We start from the raw sequence: 18,840 nt of genomic DNA, 5'->3' as shown, positions 1-18,840 counted from the left end.
GGGGGGAACGCCGCGGCGAACAACAAGACCGAATAGGTTGACGAACTCGTACAAAAGTCGGCCGGATACGCGTCGATCCGCTCGCGTTACCAGGCGGTTTCTGTCGCCGGTAACGGAAGCGTCGTCCTCGGGAGAGACCGGGTAAACCGAGAATCCTTTCGGAGCGTATCCGTCTCGCGGACGCGACCCGCTTCGGCGAGAGCCGGCCGAACGATTCGCTCTCGACCCGCCTCGACGGCAATCGGCCGCGATAACGCGTCACGCGATAAATATGCAGAGTGGCCGGGGACGATTGATTTATTAGATCGAGCCGCGCGCTTGTCCCTCGGCGTTAAGACCGAGGGAGCAAACACCGGGTGGCGGCCGGTAATCCAATTAATTTCGTCGGCGCGCTGCGCTCGATGCGCTGGACGCGGGATCGTGATTCCACGCGGTGGCTACATACACGCTGCACGTAAGAGCTGGTTACATCGCGTTGCATCGCGTAATTAGTTTCATTAACGGTGCGCGGCACCCCGACGATACTGCCACTTCCATAAATAACCGTGCCGAAGCTCGCCGCGTCGCGCTCCGCCGTGTTTCGCCCCGGCGAAATTCGAAGCGGGGACCGAGCCATCGCCACCTGTCGGCCCAACTTGTTTACGCGGAAAATTTCTCTTTCCGTAATTCTACGGAATTATCGTGCGATCGAGTTTGTCGTTGTGCCAGTTCCTCGCGGACTGGGCTAACGCCGCCCTTATTCCTCCCGATAGTTCGAGTTCGTTAACGACCGGAATTTCTCCGCGCCGATCGTAAATATGTTCCTGCCTGCGCGCGACCGCCGTAAGAATACAACACGCGATCCGAAAGTTCGGACAATTGCTGTCTCCTGTGTTCCCCGGAACGGAGACACCGCGGAGAAACGATGTTCCGACCGTCGAAGATCGCGACGACACGAAACGAAGCTCCGAAGCTCCGGCCGAGCTTACACGCCGGATTCCCTTGTAACGCTGTAACGCGCGTTTTACGAGTTTCTGTTGTAGGAAATCGTCTCGGACCTATACATTTTCCTCTTGTCGCGCGAGCAACATTCCTGCGCCGTGTACGAACGGAACGTTTTCTTCCGTATACATTCGACGAAACAGGTAACTTATCGGAACACGGTTACGATCATTGGCTCGGCGCCGGTCGAGCTCGCCGCTCATTGGTCGCAGCTTTTCGTCGATAACTCGTAGACGAAGCCACGAATTGCGTTTCCGCCGAGGGAAAAATGACGAATAGTGAGAGCAACGAGTATGACAAATGAAGACATTTTGGGACACCGTGTACAGTAATGTCTCTCCCTTACTGACGCTCAGGTTGTACGGACAGAAATGGTCAATTTGGGAAGAGGAGATACGATTATTCGAAATAAAGGAAAATTGAAATTGAAGGAAGCAATCAAAGCGAAAATGCCAAAATTTGCAAATCGCAAAGAAATCGTGTTTCATCGCGTCAATGCGAGGCCTCGTACATCTTTAGCAACGCGTAAAAAATTATTGGTGCTAGGTTGGGAAGTGATGTCGCATCCTCCATATAACACCGACCTTGCACCATCGTAAAAATTTCTCTATAGTAAAAATTTCAATAATAACGCCTTATATAATAATTATTATTATATATTAATAATAATAATAATAACAATACTACTACTAATAATAATGATAATAATAATAATAATAGTAATAACAATACTACTACTACTAATAATGATAATAATAAGAACAATAATAATAACAACAACAACAACAACAATAATAATAATAATAATAATAGCCTATTAATAGTCTTAAAACGCACTCGATTGAGTTTTTTACTGATAAGGACCAGAAGTTTCCTCAGCGCGAAATCATAAAGTTATCAGAAAAATGGCAAAAGGTCATCGAACAGAATGGAAAATATTTGACCGATTCAATTTCATATCTTGTACAGAAACAAAAAAATTGAGTTTTATTTCACATTGAAACACCGAAATTACTTTCTTGCCAGCCCGATATTATGCAGCGCCGTCGTCCGCGTAGCAGTGTCACGTGATAAAGATGATCGCAAAATTTTTCAGCACGTTACAGGATCTCGTGTTGTACGAACACGTGCTACCGATACCATGTAGGAGTCTACTGTATAAGCTCGTCGGCGTTAGGGGAGCTTCGGCGTTATCGGTCCCTTTTTCTGCCCCGAATGTTCCCCGAATATCGAGTCGCGTAACAGACGTTTCAGCGAAGCCCGATAACGACTGGAACACCTCGCACGCCATAAATTCATTACCACCGTCGTGTCGGGGTGGCGAACGGGGGCACTGCGACGAGAGTCCGAGATTCCGATAACGGCCGAGAAAATTGAAAGCAAGACGAACCGAACCGCCCTGCAAGGAACCGCGATCTCGAGTGTCGCCGATCGTCGCCGCGCTTATCGAGTCGCAGCTATTCCCGCCAGCACCGTTAATTATTACCGTTTAGACGTCGGTCCGTCAGCTCGCGACGACGTTCCGATTTATTCGCGGACGTGTAGCGTATCCATTCGTTTCGCTTGCCGTGCTGCTCGCCGGCAAATTAATAATCCCAGGATCGCCGGAGTGTTAATGCGTTTTTGATGTCATCCGTTGGCCGTGCCCGATTCCGGTCGATAAGTATCTAGGTGAACAAGAATCGCACGTATTAAGGCCCGAAACACTGTTATCGAGCAGTTCCCGGTCCGTCCACGGTTTCGCAAAATGCCTATCGCGCGTTCTCGTTGTAAATATCGTGCCGTTCACAATTCGATCAAACATAGCGTACCATTTAATCAATTTATGCTATCCGCATATAATTGTACGCATTATTGTTCTTGCTATTACGTAGCATTATTCATCCTCCTATTACTGTTACTATTGTTAATGACGCTATTGCAACCTTCTCTGTAACAAAGGGCCCGCTCCGTTCACACAATAAACATATATTACTCTGTATATTAATTTATATACAATTTATGCAAATCGTATACAAATTATATATAAATTGTATATTAACGATGTTTAGATTATATACATATTTGCACACATTTATATACACGTGTTATTATACAGGGCGAGTCTTGTAACGTGACGACATCAAATAACTCGGAAAATATTTGTCGTATGAAAAAATGTTTCAGGTGGAAGTTTCACGGTTTCCAGGGGGACATATGGTGTTGTAATCAATTTTATGGTATTTTGCTTTTTCATCAAGATACGGAGATTACCTTTAATTTTTTTAATGGAATAGTTAATATTTCTTCCCGAATTCGGATAAAGCGTTAAATTCTACGTAAAAAAGTATTACATCAAACGGAGCCGACTGCGTTGCGTTAACAGTTACGTTGATTAATGATCTTTCCTAATAAACGTAATTTATTGGGAATTCTTTAATATCTCATTAACTATGTATCTTAGACTCCGTTTGGTGTAATACTTTTTTACGTAGAATTCAACAATTTATTCGAATTCGGGAAGAAATATTAATTATTCCATTTAAAAAATTCAAGGTGACCTTCACATTTTGATACAGAACTAAAATAACATAAAACTGATTATAATACTATATGTCCCACTGGAAACCATGCAACTTCTATCTGAAACATTTTTTCGTACAGCACATATTTTACGAGTTACTTGAGGTCGTCATATTACTAGACTCACCCTCTATACAGGGTATCCCAAAAATATCTCGTAATCCGTAAATGGCGGGTTCCTCGGATCATTTGAAGCAGCTTCTTCCTTTACAAAAATGTTCTCCGAAGAACCGTTAACGAGTTATCAACAAAAAAACAGTGACCGATAAGAATCGAGTACGGCTGACGCGGGCGGCCCAGCCAACCAGCGCACGAAGCCCAGTTCCGCTCATTGGCTCGGTCGCCTCGCGCCAGCTGAGCTAGGATTCGACCGCTCGATCGCTGGCGCCGTTGGCTCGGCTGCCTCGCGGCAGCCGATCTCGCCTCTCATTGGTCGCTGTTTTTCGTTAATAACTCGTTAACGGTGCCTCGGAGAACATTTTTGTAGAGGAAAAAGTTGCTTCAAATGACCCGAGGAACCCGCCACTTTCGGATTGCGAGACATTTTTGGGACATCCTGTATGTATTATACGTACATACATTTTGGGTTAAATCGGAGTCCGTTGCGAACGCTGCGATACGAGTCGACGAAAGAATATTCGCTGGTATCGCGACCGAACTACGGTGACGGTGGCCACGTTTAGGGCATTCGCGATTCCGGCGAGCGTGTCACGAGGACGAGAGATTGAGCGCTGGCGAAGACGCGAAACGGGAAACGTTTCGATCGGCAGCCGCTGGTAATTAACCATCGGAGAGGGTTCGCGGCGTCCGCTTGTCCGAACGTTCGTGTCCGATTTGAATGATTAATCCAGCGTTTGCGTTAACCCGTGCGCTGCGCACCGCACGATGCAATTTCGCAAACGATTCACGGCTGCGGCCCACCAATTATTGCGAGTCGCGGTCGGGGTTTGCGCTGCCGAACCATCAGCCCTCCCCCTCCCCCCATGGTCTCCTTCCCCAAAACCGGCAGAAAACTCGCGTTAATTTAATGGAAGCGATTCCGGGCGACGTTACCCCGAATCGCGGGATCTGCGGCGGAAGTTTGCGTCCGCGGCTCTTGCCAAGTTCCCGCTTCTCCGAGCAAAGACCGGCGCGCTGCGCGTCAAGGCGATACGATCGATGTGGGTCCGATGGCGCAATTCCATCGACGTGTGCGCCTCTGCCGAAGAGAACGGCGGCAAACGAGCGTTTCTCGATGGGCCCGGGATCACGTAGAAGACGTATCGGTGAGCGCTGATTGCCTCGGGAACGGGTCGATCGCGGATCGCGTTTACACCGTCGACGACTCGATTTAGCGTCGCCGTGCAACAGGGAACGGAGACCGAACAAAGGGAGCAGACCGTGAACGGAGTGCGATGCCGTGTAACGCGGACGTATCGACGCGAGAAATCCACTCGGCTAACCCGAGAGAGAGTCGATTCGGGTCTCGGTGCCGCCGATATCGCGGTTCCTGCGTTCTCGAGGAGGGCGGTTCCGGCGCATCAGCCGGGACACGGCTCCCGAGAATCCCGTTCATCCTTGACTTATCGCGACGATAAGGACACCTCTCGATTCCCTGCACTCTGCTCTCTGCTCTCTCGACTAGACGCCCGGGCCGGGCCGGGCCGGGCCGAGACAGGCGCGGGAACTGGGTCGAGCCCGGGTCTCCGCAGCGATAGGGAACTCCGCTCGCGGTCCCCCCGGTATATCTCGGTCGCTTGTTTCGTTTTTCTTCGGCCGCTAATTGAAGACCGCCTGCTTTCTCAAGAATCTCGAAACTCGCCGCGGCTCGTCCGACGCGATGCTACGATACCGCTGCGTTTGTCGGCGCGGAAGTTCGCGGATGACCGGCGACGACCGAGCGAGCGCGCGCGTTACTCGCCGGTTCGAGTCGGATACCCGTGCACAAAGTCTTCGCCGTTCCTCCTCGCCGTTCCTACTTGCCATTCGTTTAAGCGTTTTAATCTTTCCGGCTGCTCCGCGACAACTCTCCCCGGTGTTTATGCGCGGAAACTCTCGGGTCTACCGGGCGCGTTGCGTCGCGTTTTAGAACTTGGAACCGGGTTGCGCCTTACTTCGGGGATTATGCGGGATTCCGCGAGCGTAACTTCGGGAACGCATCGCCCGGGATCGCGGCGTTAAAATTACTGTATTCCCAGCGCCGCCGGCTGAAAGGGACCATTGAGAGCTGACCCGCTTTCGAGGCATCGCGTGTCTCGGATCCGGCGCATCGCCGCGGCCGCCGTTCAAGAATCGAACTTCCATGCCGTCGAATGGTTGCCGCTCTCTTCGAGACCGATAATTTCAGACACGCCGATCGTCTCTTGAAAGCGAGGCGAGACAAGCCGGCGCGACGCGAGTCGGGGCGGGATGAACTCGTTCGGGTCGCGACCCCGGCCAGCAAACTATACGTTCTCGGGCTCTGCGCAGCGACGCGATAAATGCCAGGGTCAAACCCGTGCGGGCAAAGTTCCGCCGTTTTACGGTACGGTACGTTTTTAGGTGGTCCCTGGCGGCGGGCACCGTGGCAGCGGCCACATTTCTTCTCACCTCGCCTGGCACCGGCGCGCCGTTCCTCCGAAAACCTCGCCGCGTCTGTCTCTGCCTCCGTTCTCGACGATCGCCGGAAATCGAGTTATTCGCCGGCGCGCGGCTCGAAATGCGATCCCTTTTTATTAATGCCGCCGCGAGAACCGTGGCTCCTCCGTGCAGACGGTGTCGACGAACCGATACAACGAATAACCCCGGGAACACGGGAGAGCCCGGTTCTCCGCGAAGATCGCGGTCTCGCCTCGCCTCCCTTTGCCGCGCCAACGCCTCGCGCGATTTTCCTCCCATGAATATCGAATATTCCGCCCCGCTCCCACGGCGTGCCAAAATTGTTTTCCGTTTCCATGGTTATTTCAAAGTCTCGGAATCGTCGAAGTCGGCGAATCGAATCGAATCGAATTGAATCGAAGACGAGTCGGTGTTAAAAAATACTTATGCCCGGAATCCGCGGTGGTCGGTCGTATCGGAAAAGGCTCGAGGGGTAGGGGGGGTGCGGCAGGGGGAAAGCTCGCGTAAAGTCCGGTCGACTCGCAGGCCGAACCGGATTCGAACGGCGTTCCTTGTTAGAGCGACGGCCGAGCACCGTGAACGGGAGAAGCAAAGAGGTAAATACGAGGCGAAAGCGTTTCGGAGACACGGTGGACGTAACGACATTGCGGCGGGATCGGATCGATGCGACCGTCCGATAACGTTTGCGCTTTGTCTTTGTGGATCGGCGCGTCGTCCGGCGAACGATTCTTCCGATCGTCGAGTGTGTTTCTTTTGAAACGGCTTCCATTATCGCGTCGCGTAGGAATTTCGACGAGCCGGTTCCCAAACCAGGAAGTCCCGGATTCGGTTCCGAGGGAGAAATGAAAAACGATCGCGCGACGATACGTTGAACAGATGCGTGTCCCACGAATCGGGAACATGTGGAGGCGCGCCGTATTCGAGGAAACGGGGCTCGGTCGAGATATTTCTCCGCGACGGGCAGCACTCTCGTTTCTCAAGCCGATTACACGCTCGAAGAAAAAACACCGTCGGATTTGAATCTTTCTCGGCTCGATTGTTTTTTCTCGCGTGCAACCCCCGCGCCGTCCCGGCTTCCGTTCCCTCGACGGTCCCTCGTTCCGCCCGTCTCCCTCCTCTCCCCCCGCGCGCACAGTTTCTCCGGGGATCGGCCAAGCCGAGAAAGCACGTGTACGTCCCAACGAAATTGGAGTGCACCCGGCTGGGCTCTTCTAACGCGACGCCTCCGAGCCGCGCGCGACGCGTACGTACCGCCGCAACGCCGGGGGACGCTCGCATGACTGGCCGGGAACACAGCGGGGTAATTTTTCAGGAATCTCCCCCGGCCGTTTCTCTGTTTCTCGCGACGGATTCTTCAAAGAAGATTGAGATCCACGCGGGAACGCGTGCACACGGAAAACCAACCGCGGCTAATTTAATTAAAAGTTAAATTACGAGGGGCGCCGGCGCGGCGTTGCGCGGACGTAAACGCGAGCCCGAATACGGACGAGGATAATAAAGTAGATTGCGCGAGAGCGGCGGGAACCGCGAGAACCACCCTCGATCCATTTCCGCCGACTCCGACGCTTCTGCGGCCTTTAAATCGCGGCTCGAGTCGATCGTGAAAATTTCGCGACACCCCGCCGTGGACCGCTGGTGGCGCGGCACCTTCGATTCCGATCAAAATTTCCTGGACGTTTCATCGTCGGAATGGAGTCCCCCTCCGCTTCCGCGCTCGATCGATGCTTTGTCCCCCATTATCGCCGCAGAAATGCTGACTTCTCCCGTGCCACGGCGACGGGGCGATAAAGAATCCAACTTAACGTCGCTACCGGAGGCCGAGGAATCGAGGGGATCCATCTAGACCAGGCCTGGCCAAGTCACTTACCACTTACTCTTTACCGTTACTTACTCCCAACTTTACCTCGTTCCCTTTACTACCCCTAGTTCATTCCTGTCCCGTGCCCACTCGCTCCCTATCTCGTGCCCGCTTCTAACCCTTAACCACACTATCATTTATACGCCTCCACTTCGTGTCGACACCTATACCTTGCTTTTAAACCGGCCATCTCGAAAATTCCGCCAGAGGTGTTATTATTTCCTACCCTTTATGTATATAGGTTTCATATTTATTTGGGACCTCTGCCGAAATTCGGGTGGTCGGGGCGAGGTTGGCGCAGAAAGGTTTCGAGAAGGATGTAAAATGTTTTCTTTGGTGATAGAATACCGAACGAAATTTCGATGATAGTCGAATATTTACTTTATACAATTCTAAAGCGTCACGTTCGGAGATAATCTTAATCCCTTAACGCTTCCACGACCGCGCTAGAGACCTAAAAAATTTTTATAAAATTAAAATATTTCATTCGATTGAACAAAAATTACTAAGCAAACTTATATGGCATCAATTACTTCTTCAGCATTCGTACCTCATGCAAATCTGAATAAAATTAAGCAATCAGTTTTAATTTTTCATTGATCATCCATTCGGTCGTCAATCGACTGAATTTAAAACGGGAAGATCTCCCCGTTCGGTTGGCTAAGTGTTAACATATCATTTTCTTCGCAGTCGTTGCGATCGGAAATTTTTCGATTGCAATCATTTTTTAGAAGGGACGGGGAATTGATGCTTATCGTGTGCCTAAATTTTCTTGAATGCTTAAATTGCGTTTAATGGACATAATAACACCTATACTCGATAAGTTGTTACTAGACATTTTTGTAACGAGTCGGACTCGTCAAAATACGGCAAGGGGTTGAAACAGTTTTAAAACTGCGTATAAACAAACGAGGTAATTAAATTTCTTTGCTCGTACATGTGGAATAAAAAGGTTTCACTATGAGGCAATGGGAGGTTAGAACAGAAAGCAGAATGTAAGGTTAGAAATTAAACAAATCTTGAATATTAAACTTGAATATTATCTTAAATATTATCTTGAAGTTAAACAAATTAATTGAATTGAACTATTTAACGCGTTCATCGGGTTGCAAATATGAACAACACTTTGAGACACTTTTAGGTAATTATATTTAATTATATTTCTTGGGGTTAATAAACTTTGGTTATGAAATGTGAAAGTTGTAGGTGAAGTTTTAGGTTAAGTCATTGCACCCTTCGTTCGGACATTTTTCGTCTGCTCTCCAATACGGCTCGATTTGCCCCGAATAACGTGTTCGTCGTTAAAATCGATCGATCTAATCATTTTTCGGTCATTTGACATTATTATTAATAAACGTATCAATATTTATAGAAATTATGAACACACGGATAAAGATCTCTAATCAAATTTCAAACGAATAACTTATTTATATCGAAATTCCAATTTCTAGAAAATAAATAAATAAATAAGTTTCCTTTACCCAAAGTTTGACCCGATTTCCCCTACGTAATACCGTATTAATATTTAAATACATTATTATACCGGTATTTTCGCTCTTACCTGCAAAACCGTTACAGAAACCGAAATACAAAATAAGCAATGTTTCGTTTTCATCTGTTTCGTCACAATTTCCAAAGTATTTTGAAACACAAAATTTAGAACGAGCATCGTTCTACTATCGACGTTACGTCAGCAAATCCCCAAACGTCAGAATAATTAACAGCATGTTCATGATAATACAAAATACATATATAGTTTTATATTAGATAATACACGATGTCGCGCTAATTTAATTAATTAATTTAATTTTTTTTTGGCTCGGTCGCGACAAAAAGCGCGGTCCCCGAGGAATGCCTTCGTATAATCAAATTCGCGTAATCGGCGAATTCGAACGATTTCTGCGCTACCTTGCACGAAGTTCCCGCGTCCGACTTGTCGTCGATTCGCGCCACTCGCGATCCGTTTGCCAATTAGAAAGCGGGCCGGGTATAAACGCGAATCGTGGATGATAAAGGAGAATCGTGGAAGATAAAGCTGGACGACTGACAGTTCTTTGCTGGTGCGGCTTTATTCTTGGCTGCCGGCTGGCAGGTTAAATCACGATAGCGGGGTGGTAACGCGATTCTCGCGTTGGCAGCTCTCGAGCAATCGGTTGGCCAGGTCGGATCCACGCGGCCCGAACGATTCGACCTCGGAACGACCCTCGGCGATGTCGTCCCGTGACCCCGAAGGTAACACTGTCCGACAAAATCAAATCCTTTTCTGGGTTCCTATAGCCACTATGAATCCCTAAACAAGAATCCGCGAAATCCGAATTGCTCCATCACTCTCAGTTTTTTAACCCTTTCGCTACTACGGGCCACTATAGTGGCCCTCCATAAGATGTCACTGAGGTACTACGGGCCACTATAGTGGCCTTTCGTATGATGCCACTGAGGTACTACGGGCCACTATAGTGGCCTTTCATAAGATGCCACTGAGGTACTACGGGCCACTATAGTGGCCCTCCATAAGATGTCACTGAGGTACTACGGGCCACTATAGTGGCCTTTCGTATGATGCCACTGAGGTACTACGGGCCACTATAGTGGCCTTTCATAAGATGCCACTGAGGTACTACGGGCCACTATAGTGGCCCTCCATAAGATGTCACTGAGGTACTACGGGCCACTATAGTGGCCTTTCGTATGATGCCACTGAGGTACTACGGGCCACTATAGTGGCCTTTCATAAGATGCCACTGAGGTACTACGGGCCACTATAGTGGCCCCCCATAAGATGTCACTGAGGTACTACGGGCCACTATAGTGGCCTTTCATAAGATGCCACTGAGGTACTATGGGCCACTATAGTGGCCTTCCATAAGATGCATTATATTGCATAATGTTTTATTTCCTCTCATACTGTAAATTAAAGAGCGCATGCTAAGACGTTATAAATACCCTGGAATACCCTTTATTTATAAATACCCTTTGGAGAGAAATTTTTTCGTACGAAAACATTCAAGCAGCTTGGGTTCTCCGCCGCGGTACTCCCGCTGACGATCGGCGTCATGTAGCGTGCAGTGATGTCGCGGCGCTCCGTTCAGCGGAAGTACCGCGGTGGAGAACCCGCCCGTAGCGAAAGGGTTAAATAAACGAACTTTTGTAAAAACCCAAAATTTTCGACCAAAATGAGGTATTGCATGAAAAGTACAAACGTTGGAAAGGTCTAATTGGTGTTCAAAGATAGAGGAGAGTTTCCCGAATATAGTGGGGCATGCAATTGATTAATTGTTTTTGGTCCTAAATAGCAATAAATTGATGTCGAAGTTGAAAAAAGTGCCGACGTGAGCAGTTTCTGCGCAAAATATTTTTGTATTTTTTACATAGAATATTTATTATATAGAAACGGCCCGGTAAAAGTGTCGGAACGATATACATTTCGAGTAGATCGAGAAAATGTTCGACGGCAACATGTACACGATATTTATTTAAAAAACTGAGGGTGATGGAGCAATTCGGTTTTCGGATTCTTGTTCAGGGAGTGAAGCTCTACGAGAATTTCATAGTGGCTATAGGAACCCAAAAATCGTGTCGAACAGTGTAATCGAAGCGATTCGGCGGTCGCGCTTCCGAAACCGCGATCCCGGGTTCTTTCTCGCACGGCCCGTTTCCGTCGCGATAAAACCAGCGGAAAAGAACCCGGTCGGTTGATGGGCTCGTTCATTAGTCATGGTTTAGCCGCGGGTCGAAGACTACCGTCGTGGTTCCACCTGTGTGTGCGTACGCGGAGGAGGAGGAGCCCTAGGTCGGCGAGAGAGAGAGAGAGAGAGAGAGAGAGAGAGAGAGAGGCGGGCGAGGAAGAGAGGGCTAGCTGCAGGGGGGCCGTTAAAAAATAATGGCTTAGGGTCGTTCGCGGCAGTCCCGTCACCCTGGCACGTGCGAAACTTTAATGACTTTCGCCCGGCGTAACGCCGCGTCTATCGCTCGTTGCTCTCGTTCGCCTCCGCGGTCCCTTTCGCGCTCTCGCCCGTCCCCGTCCCATTTCCTTAGCCCCAGTATGTAAACTGGCCGGGACTCGCGGGGGTCCACTCGTGCGGCGAACCGCTGCCAAGCCGGAGGAGATAATCCACTTCACGGGAACGAGCTGAACGCTCGATGCCCGATACCACCGCGCCGTGCGCCGCGTATCCCCAGCACCCCGACCCCCGTGTACACCGCTCCCTAACCGTCGGCTTCCTTCTTTATTAATTCATTGCTCGTCCTCCTTATCTGCGACTCGCCCGGCGAATGGGAGAGGCCGCCGGACGGTTGACTCCTTCCGTCGGCCGCCGCGCGCGCGGCCTGGAACGCTATCTTCGCGGAACGTCGGAATCCATCGGCGTTCCAAGTATCGACTGGACCACCGGTGACCCTCGGGTCTCGAACTCGCCCCGACGGTCGAGACGCTGGCCAAGGACGATCTCGCGAAGTTCGATCGACGAAGTTTGACGACCGGCCGGCCACCGGGCTGGCCGCAGTCTTAGCCGCGTTCAATATTTCCGGATACGCGGAGCTGCAGTTTCGCGACACAGGACGGCGCCTCGTGGAAACTTCTATAGGTGATTTGTGGCCTCGCCCCGCGTCGCCGAGGCCCGCTGAGGGTCGCCGAGGCCTGCGGAATCCCGCCGAAGCTCGTCGAAGTCCGTCAGTGCCTGTCGAGGCCCGCCGAGGTTCGCAGAGGTCCACCGAGGCCCGCCGATGCCTACAGAGACTCGCAAAGGACCGCAGAGGCCCGCTGAGGCTCGCAGAGGCCCGCAGAGTCTCGCCGAGGCCTGCTGAAGCACGCCGAGGCTCGCCGAAGCCTGCGAAGAACCGCAGAGGCTCACCGAGGCCCATTGAGGCCCGCAGAGACTTGTCGAGGCTCACAAGGGCCCGCCGAAGCCCGTCGATGTTCGTCGAGGCCTGTTGACGCCTGTTGACGCCTGCTGAGGCCCGCCGAAGCCCGCAGAGGCCCGCAGAGACCCGCAGAGGCCCGCAGAGACCCGCAGAGGCTCACAAAGTCGAAACCCCCTGAGGCCCGCAAAAGCCTGTCGAAGCCCGCAGAAGCCCGCTGAAGCCCACAAAGGCCCGCAGAGGCCCGCTGAGACCCGCCGAGGCCTGCTGAGTCCCGTAGAGGCACACCGAGGCCCGCAATGGCCCGCAGAGGCCCGCCGAAGCACGTCGAGACTGGCTGCTCCGGATAAATTCAGCTCCGTCAATTTTTTAACGAGCCCGACTGTGGCCCGCTCCAGCTACCGTGAAATATTGCGCGAATGTATTGTCGCGTCAAATCCGCGAACGCGTTTGCCGCGGATTCCTTGATCGCGGGTGTCGATGAAATCGTCGGACGACAGGTGTTTAGCTTTCTATAACAAGCAACTTTCTTTAATTTGCAAATCCGCTGATGGTTGAATTGTACTGTATCCAGCGACCGTCCGCTCTGAACAAAATTCTGACGTTTACTCCATTGTCGTGGTCGAAGAAAGCGCACCACCGATCACAGTCGATGCCGTTTGACGGATTCGCACATGTAAAAACGTGCGCACGTGTACCATCGTATGCATGTATGTATATCGATTATCCGTTAGTCCGTGCATATGTAATCACTGTATGTCTGATTTCGCGCAGAAGGGTACGCCGCAGTAAAAGATGAGCCTTGTAATGATAACAATAACAATAATAATAATAATAATGCTCATTACGTCAACGGGCTGGATCCTTTGTTGCAGAGAATGTTATAATGACGGGCACGCGAGACAAAGAGATGAGGACAGAAAAGTGATGATAACAAGATAACAATGAACGGAGATGAAATAAAACCGTCGATACCGATATGTACGAGTAACATTAATGATGATGATAACAATAGGGGAAGGGGATCCTGATATCGTAATCCACGTATGTGATTGTGTACAGATATTTTAATGTTTTACCTCACGCAAACCGAAATCTCTTGGACGGAATAGACTACGATCGAATATTTAGAGGATACGCGTATTTCTTCGAAGAGACTGAACGCTTTATTCGTTCGTATTATTATCGGTTTTTTATAATGTGGTTTTTTGGGGGTCGGCTAGCTTAGAAAATACTGTCGTCAGCGTTGCGGCTGCTGCCGGTTGCCGTATTCGCTGCGTTGGCCGTCGTTATTATCTTTATTATCGTTGGCCTTATTGTTGTTATTAATAATAACAATAATTATAATTATACTATATTTTAATATATATTATTTTATACTATATTATAATTATTATATGTAATAATAATATATATTACATATATATAATTATATATAAATATATAATAATAATAATAATAATATATGTAATATTATTATTATTATATTAATATATAATATTGTATATGTATATATGTATGTAATGTATATATATAATAATAACAATAATTATAGTTATACTATATTTTAATAATAATAATATATATGTAATATATATAATAATAATAATAATTATTATTATTATTATATTAGTATATAATATTGTATATATATATGAATATTATAATATTTATATAATAATAATAATTATTATAATTATAATTATATTATATTATAGTTATTGTTATTAATAATAAAACAATAATAAGAGTAATAGTAAATTGGCATGGATGAATAGGCGATTTAAACAGTTCAATGGTCACATAGTGAGCGATGTGCTTCTACGAGAGAGGTGCAGAATACGCGACGATAAGATGAGCCGTGGAGAAAAATCTTTGTCCCGGAATTGAACGGAACAGATCAACGGGCCAGGATTCGAGGAGACACCGGGATATCCGCCTTGCCGCGTCGCAACGGTCGTCTCGTTTCGTCGGCGGCGCATCCATCGAAACGCATTATACCGACGCGCGAAACAACGAGAACGGCGGAATAACGAACGTTCGTCGAATTCGACGTAGACGAGAGAGCCCGGTGGAAGCGCGAAATTAGATTGACCGACGATCCGTGCGGTTCTCCGCCTTTCCGCGATTGACTGGCGCGTGCGATTGCGATCGACCAGCTAATTTTGGGAAGCGATAACGGAGCGAGCCTAGATCCGCTGGGAGTTAGAAGCTACCCGGTTTAATTTCAAAGCCATCCGCGGAAGAGACCGCGCAGCTATCTCTGGCCTTATCGGTCGAACGGAGAAAAGTTATTTTCTCTCGACGCCCCGGCTTCCTTGGAAATGTATCCGATGTCGCGCTTCTATCCGAAACAGATATTCTCGGGCTATCCTCGAACGTACGCGGCGGACTCTAGATCGAGGCCGATCCGAATCGCGTTAATTACTTTGCCGTGTACGGAGACTTTTGTCACCGTGACATTTTTCCGCCTTTGTTTTTCGGGTCGTGCGCCTTTCGCGGACGAGTTTTTAGCTTTTTAGTTTTTTAGTTTTTCGCGCGTTTACGTTCAAGAAGGCCAGTTACCGTGACGCGATCGATTGCTGTGTCTTTGTTCTGTTTTCGGGCATAATTAACTTTCTACCGAGCGGATAAGACGTATTCGAGCTTTTTTCATTAACACGTTCCCTGCCGCGTGGGGCGTATACGCCCCACGCTGAACTTTCCGTTCAAGCCATTTGGTATTATCATTGTAAAATGAAGAATTTTTTAAAAATTTATTATGCAGTCAATTATGGACATCTTAATACTATTGCTGATACCCTCATTTAATCGTGGGGCGTATACGCCCCACGCGACGTGATGGGCAATTTTTCTTTACTGTAACTTGTTTTAACTGCATTTCTCTTATTCCGATCAGTCATTTATTCGCGTGTCGTTGACACAATACTTACTGCTTCACTGAAGCTGGGATTAATTTATAGTTCTATAGTACTGTAAAAGTTGTAACATTCTGCGATAGTTGTGTGGATAAACCACACTTATGTTTGCCATGTTTTAACAAAGTTCATCGTAACATCCCTTTGTAATCGCATACAAACTTGAATTTAACTAAAATGTTATATTTTAAACTAATATAGGCATGATAAAAAAAATTATATGTGAGGATGCAACTCGCTTGGCATAATAATGATCAGTCAGGTATTTGTTAAAGTAATTCCTAGAAAAATAAATTTATTGGTATGCTGTGTTATGCATGTTAAACTATACAACCTTTCCTTGATAATTATGATTTTTGCACTATTTTAATTATTGTAAAGCATACGCCAGAAACAAAATAATACAAATGTAAAGCGTGGGGCGCATACGCCCCACGCGGCTTGAACGAAAAATCTTCAAAAAACGGTCTGGCAGGGAACGTGTTAAAAAATGAACGAAATGAAAGAATACAAAAATTGAGTGCGTCTCATTCGATAAATATGAAGCCACAGAAATTGGTCAACCCACGATAACCGGCTCCGCTATGTAACAAATAACTTTATTTAATTTGTAAACTCGACGGTTGACGCCGGACCGTATGGAGTGACAGCTGTTCTCGGGCAGCGTTTTGCCGTCACTGGGTGTCGGCGTGAAAATGTCTGGCGTTTAAATAATTTTTGCGCACCAATTCAAAAAATTGCACCAATCACGGTCGATGCCTTTCAGCGGAGCCGCTGTGCCGTAAAGTGGTTGCATCTGGTTTGGCTCGGGACACGTCGTTGTAGACGCTTTAATCCTTTGGAGTCTGATTTAGTTTTCGTTAATTTGCGTTATATCCGTAGTCAAGATTTTCGTACACGTAGATGCTAATAACATGAAATGTTGACTTCGTTAGTGTAGGCTATTCCTTTTAGATGCTAAGAGCTGGGACATACGTGTCCCATTGGTTGCATGTAAACAAATATGTGCGTGGTATGCATTCTAAGATCGGTATATTCGTGTGTTGTGGATAAACGGGATTCATTTCTCCCAATAGGCGTACGAAATACAGCAAATTCTCCGTGATCGACACTTAGATTGTGCAGAAAATTGGACAATTTGGGAAAAGGAGATACTATTATTCGAGCTTTGCAGTTTGTTTTTATAGTTACGAATCGTCAACAATTATAAAAACGTGCCGCAAGGCTCGAATAATCGTATCTCCTCTTCTCAAATTGTCCATTTTTGTGCAGAATCTGAGCGTCGGTTAGGGAGTCATTACTGTACAATAAATTCTCCGTAATTGTCACTTAGATTGTGTAGAAAATTGGACAATTTTGGAAGAGGAGATGCCATTATTCGAGCCTCGCAGCCCATTTTTATAGTTTTTAACAATCTGTAATAAAAACAAGCCGCAAGGTTCGAATAATCGTGTCTCCTCTTCCCAAATTGTCCATTTTTGTGCAGAATCTGAGCGTCGGTTAGGGAGTCATTACTGTACAATAAATTCTCCGTAATTGTCACTTAGATTGTGTAGAAAATTGGACAATTTTGGAAGAGGAGATGCCATTATTCGAGCCTCGCAGCCCATTTTTATAGTTTTTAACAATCTGTAATAAAAACAAGCCGCAAGGCTCGAACAATCGCGTCTCCTCTTCCCAAATTATCCATTGTTCTGCACAATCTAAGCATCAACTAGGGAGACATTACTGTACAATAAATTCTCCGTAATTGACACTTAGATCGTGCGGAAAATTGCACAATTTTAGAAGAGAAGATACGATTGTTCGAGCCTTGTTGCTCGTCTTTTATGGTTATCGATTGTCAACAACTATAAAAACGAGTCGCAAGGCTCGAATAATTGTGTCTCCTCTTCCCAAATTGTCCATTTTTTCGTACAATCCAAGCGTCGGTTAGGGAGACATTACTCTACAATAAATTCTCCGTAATTGACACTTAGATCATGCAGAAAATTGGACAACTTGGGAAGAGGAGAAGCGATTATTCGCGTCTCGCGACTCGTTTTTACAATCGTTGACAATCGGCGACTACAAAAACGAGCCGCAAGGCTCGAACAATCGCATCTCCTCTTCCCAAATTGTCCATTTTTGTGCAGAATCTGAGCGTCAATTGGGGAGACATTACTGTACAATAAATTCTCCGTAATTGACACTTTTATTATGCAGAAAATTGGATAACTTGGGAAGAGAAGAAGCGATTATTCGCGTCTCGCGGCCCATTTTTATAGTTTTTAACAATCGCTAACTATAAAAACGAACCGCAAGGTTCGAACAATCGTGTCTCCTCTTCCCAAATTGTCCATTATTGTACACGATCCGGCCGTCGTTTACGGAGAATTCACCGTACACAGATGGAACACATATGTCCCGATAGACTCCAAAGGGTTAAGCGAAAAGAGTTGGCTATTCGCGGCGGCACAGAGAGAAGGGGACAGGAAGAGAATCTTTGTTCGGTGACCGAGCAACCAGGAAATCCAAACGGCCGCGCGCACGGTCGCTCGGTGCCCCCCGGCTCGTAACAACTTTATCGAACGTCTCTCCGTTAAGACGTAGTACCGAGTCGGTCGAAGATATCCTTCGGTAATAGCCCTCTCCGCCGCGGCGCATCCGCTCATTGTTACCGTCTATGGCTGTTGCGTGCTTATCTCCGACCTGAATTGCATCGACCGGATACGAGAGGTCGGTCGCCGACATTGACTGACGTCGAAACGCGGAAACGCCCCCGATAATTATGCCAGCGTCACGAGAGACGTCGATTAGAATCTGGCCGGAGCGGCGCGATTCCACGTCCGCGGATTCCCCGGTGATTCGCAATTTAGGTCGGGCAATTTCGACGAATCACGGTCCGCACGGTCCATTTTTTCGCGAACGGCCGGACGGACGCGGCGATACGTTTGCGTCGGAACGACGGCGACGGGACGGGGATCGGCCGAGAAGAAGAAGTCCGGACACGGCAATCTCGCGGCGCGAGCGTCCATCGAGACGCCGTTCGTCATCGGTTTCCGGGCGAATCTTGCGGGGGGAGGAGGAGGAGGGGTGTCTCGACGG

The 18,840-nt window shown here is 47.9% G+C and overlaps 1 protein-coding gene across 3 annotated transcripts in view; it reads left to right on the top strand.

Moving 5' to 3' along the window:
• Positions 1 to 18,840, top strand: part of Sema1a (semaphorin 1a) — a 295,418-nt gene that overhangs the window by 246,952 nt on the left and 29,626 nt on the right. The window lies entirely within an intron of this gene.

The sequence above is a fragment of the Megalopta genalis genome, chromosome 7 (assembly GCF_051020955.1).
Source record: "Megalopta genalis isolate 19385.01 chromosome 7, iyMegGena1_principal, whole genome shotgun sequence".
Classification (NCBI taxonomy): domain Eukaryota; kingdom Metazoa; phylum Arthropoda; class Insecta; order Hymenoptera; family Halictidae; genus Megalopta; species Megalopta genalis.
Note: the sequence above shows the minus strand (reverse complement) of the source record. Positions and strands in the feature narration are given on the sequence as shown.